Genomic DNA, 3969 nt, shown 5'->3' with positions numbered 1-3969 from the left:
GTGGTTATGGAAGCTTCTAAGCTGACATTTAAGCATAGATATTTAAGCATTAAGCAGACGGAGTCATGCAGAGATCTGGGAATAAATTATTCAAGCGGGAGGGATATGTGCAGAGATTTTGAGGCAGAAGCATGCTTGGGGCGTGTCCCAGGAGTAGGATGAATCTCTGTAACCAGAGTGCAATGAGCGAGGTGCATAAGTGGTGGGAAATGAAATCAGGGAGGGAGCTGGGGTGAGATTCACAGGCCTTGCAGCCAAAAAACAGAATTTGGATTTTTTATTTTTTTTTTTTTTCTGACAGGAAGACAGCCAGAGGAGGGTTTTGAGCAGAGGTGTATCATGATCTGACTTACATTTTAGAGGAATCAGGCTGACTGCTGGCTGAAGAATGGACAGTAGGTGGAAACAGACCAGTTAGGGGCCTGTTCCATTTCTCTAGGTATGAGAAAATGGTGCCTGAATTAGACGGTTACTGTGCAGGTGGGGTGAAGTAAAGGACTGAGATTTCTTTTGAAGGTTGACCTGACAGAGTTTGCTGAGTACATGGTAGTTGCACAATTCATATTTGTTGAGTGAATGGATACAGAGAGAGCAATATTCTGGGGTGAGACAGGACTTTTTGGGCCTGGATGGAATACCTTGCCATCCGCTCCCCTTTGTTTCTTTGGTGTACACCTGCAGCCGTCTGATGACAATACTTTGTCCCAGGTACCCTAACTCTGGGGAGGGGTGGCTCAAGATTAAACAAGAGTGTATTGCCACTGGAAAATATCTACAATTCTAATCTAGTAAATTGGGTTTCCGAGTGATTTTTAATTTCCTTATCCAGCTTTGCTCAGTTTGACCATGTCTCTGATAAAGTTGAGATCCAAACCTAAAAGTTAGACCCCAAACTCTGGAATGTGGTGGTCCCACATGGTCCTTTCATGCTGTTGAGCCCATTCTGAGTCATCAATTGGGCTCCTTTTTGGGAAGTTTCTTCGATTTTTAGCAATACGTTATTACTCTTCAAATTTGGAATGTAAAACTTTTAATGATTTGTTAGAAACCCAGTATTTATTGTCAGAAGACTTATAAAGTCTTTCTTTACTTCCAAGTTCCTTTCTCCAATTCCAAGGACAGCAGTAATGCCTGCCAGGGCCAGGACTAGGTGAGGCATGTGAGCTGCACAGGGTGCAGCATTTAAGGAAGCACCTGAGAGTGAGTGCCTCCTTAAATGTGCTCCAGGCATTTGCTCACCTCACCCTAGTCCTGGCCCTGATGCCTACAGAGAAGCATTTTGGTTTATTAACCAGGCAGCTGTAGCATGAAGAGCAGGACCAGTTCCCTACTGTTTGGCCATGACTGTGCAACAGAAAGCTGCTCTCAGAGCAAGCAAATGGCATGGAGAAGAGCCATGTTCTGGAAATCTCTGCCAATTTAGAAATTAAAACCAGTGGGAAAATGGGGATGAACATTGAGTCATTATGCTTCATAATTGATTCAACAAGCCACTGGCATTCCATTTGTTGAAGCCTACCTGGATCTACTAATCCTACTTATAGCATTTCTATCTTGTTTGTAATTCCTCAGATACAGCATGAAAAAAAAAGTTCATTCTCTACTATCCTCTTCTATGCCTTCTTTATATATATTACAAAAATTAACAGAACAAATAATGGCTGCAGTGTAAATGCTTTGGACAATCAGGCAAGGTTTTTAAGGTTGGGTCAATAATTCCCATCCTCAAAAGGAGCCCCAAATTGACTGAGTGATTCTAAATTAGCTGTTTAGTTTTTTACTCCAAGCCATTGATAATGCCACTATTAATTTCAATTATTTAGAGGCAGCATCAATACATGTGAAACAAGAACAGCAATGACAGAAAAAATAAATTACTTGCTGTAGGAGAGAATGACATTTTGACTGGCACAGAGATTTTTTTTCCTTCATACACTTTGTGCTTTGACATTTCACTTGGCACAAACATTTCACAAATTCTTGACCTAATCTGATGTACTGTTGTTTAGCAATTGCTGACATGACATATTTTAACCTCAAGCTCACTGGATTCCAAATGTTACCTTTTTCTGTCAATCAGGGTTGGATGACCTCCAAAAAACAGTCCAAGAAAAGACTATGTTCGTAGGAGGTTAAGTGTATTTGTCCAGAATGGAGAAGTAGCAGTTTGAAGTAGGGTTTAGGGTGGGTGGGAGCAAGAGGCGCTGTCATTTAGGGCAATTATTGGGTGAAAAGAGGGCAGAAGACAGATCCCCAGGGAACCTTGACATCTTGATAGCTGCAAACATAAAATCTCTAGGAATAAACCTAACAAGAAATAAGTTAGGCACATATGACAAAAATCAGAAAACTCAGGGATAGAAGATAATTAAATAACGGAGAAATTACACTATCTTCCTAAAAGGGAAGTGCGTATTGTATAAACATGTCATTTCTTCTCAAATTACAGATATAATTTGATTGTTTCTAGGCCTCACTGCCTTTGGGTATGGAAGAGGTCACGTTCATATGAATACCTAGATTTTGCTAGTTCATTAGCTTCTGTTGACATCTGCTCCCTCCCAGGTCTTTTTTTTTTTTCTTTTCTTTTTTTTTTAGAAACTCAATGTTTACTTTCCATGAATCTTATATGTTGTTTAAGAGCCCACACAAGAACAGCTTAAGACCATTCAGCGGTTGCTCCTACCCATTCAGTGGCCTGAGCAGTGGGAGCTGCAGACCAGTCTTCCGTGGCAGGCTGGGTGCTCCAGTCTTCAGTAGGGAACTGCTGGATAGGCACAGAGGGCAACTGCATGCCTTCAGACCAGTCGGCAACCTCAGGCTGAGTAGCAGTGAACTCAGGAGCTGGAGCAGTCCATTCGCCCTGAAATTCCTCCTTGATCACAGCCTTTTTAGCAGCAGCCTGCTCTTCTTTTTCAATCTCTTCAGGATCTCTGTAGAAGTAGAGATCAGGCATGACCTCCCACGCTGTTCACGGGAAATGGTGCCACGCATGTGCAAAACTTCCCGAGCCAGCATCCACCACATCAAACCTACTGAGTGAGCTCCCTTGTTGTTGCATGGGATGGCAATGTCCACATAGTGCAGAGGAGAATCTGTGTTACACAGAGCAATGGTAGGTAGGTTAACATAAGACACCTCTGTGAGAGGCTGGTGGTCAGCCCTTGGGTCAGTAACCACAAGCAGCCGTGGCTCCCGGAAGGCTGCCTGGATCTGGTTGGTGAAGGTTCCAGGAGTAAAGCGGCCAGCAATTGGAGTGGCTCCAGTGGCAGCAGCAAACTTCAGCACGGCCCTCTGGCCACTATTCCTGGAGGATATAACACTGACATCAGCAGGGTTTTCAACGGCAACAATGGCATGAGCTGCCAGGAGAAGCTTCTCCCAGGTCCTCTTTAGATTTATGATGTAGATGACATCACTTTTCCTTTTATAGATATACTGTTCCATCTAGAAGTCAAGGTTGGTGCCACCTAAATAAGTTCCTGCTGCCAGGAACTTAAGGACATCCTCCTCCTTCATTTGCAGGACATCAAGGGCTCTGGACATTGTGAAAGTTTCCCTTTAAGTTGTGACGAGAATCCAGAACAACGCCGTATGGAGCCCTTGGCAGGTAGCGCAGAAAGCCCTCCCAGGTGTTTACTCAAGAATCAGCTGACTCACGTTGCACTCCTCCGCTCTCCTTTTTAAGGGCTATATCACTTAGAGATGCTTTTAGTTGCAAGTAATAAGCAACTCCACCAGAAGTGGTTTGAATGATAAAGACATTTAATTGTCTCATATTTAGTCCAGAGGTAGGCAGTTCCAGGTGTGATACATTGGCTCACTCAACAAAATCATCAAGGACCTAGGCTCTTTCTATGTTTCCATTCTACTAACCTGGAAAAATGGCTTTTTGTCCTTAGCCTTGTAGATGCAAGTTGGAAGAACTGCAGCTTCAAGCATAATGTCTACATATTACCATGTTCAAAG

General features: G+C 43.1%; 1 pseudogene; it reads right to left on the bottom strand.

The window, feature by feature from the left end:
• Positions 1–2659: 2659 nt before the first annotated feature.
• Positions 2660–3546, bottom strand: LOC105716553 (small ribosomal subunit protein uS2-like; annotated as a pseudogene).
• Between the last annotated feature and the right edge of the window lie 423 nt (positions 3547–3969).

Source organism: Aotus nancymaae, unplaced genomic scaffold, assembly GCF_030222135.1.
Source record: "Aotus nancymaae isolate 86718 unplaced genomic scaffold, 86718_ANA_hifiasm-v0.15.2.pri h1tg000019l, whole genome shotgun sequence".
NCBI classification, from domain to species: Eukaryota; Metazoa; Chordata; class Mammalia; order Primates; family Aotidae; genus Aotus; species Aotus nancymaae.
This window is presented reverse-complemented; position numbering and strand designations above follow the sequence as displayed.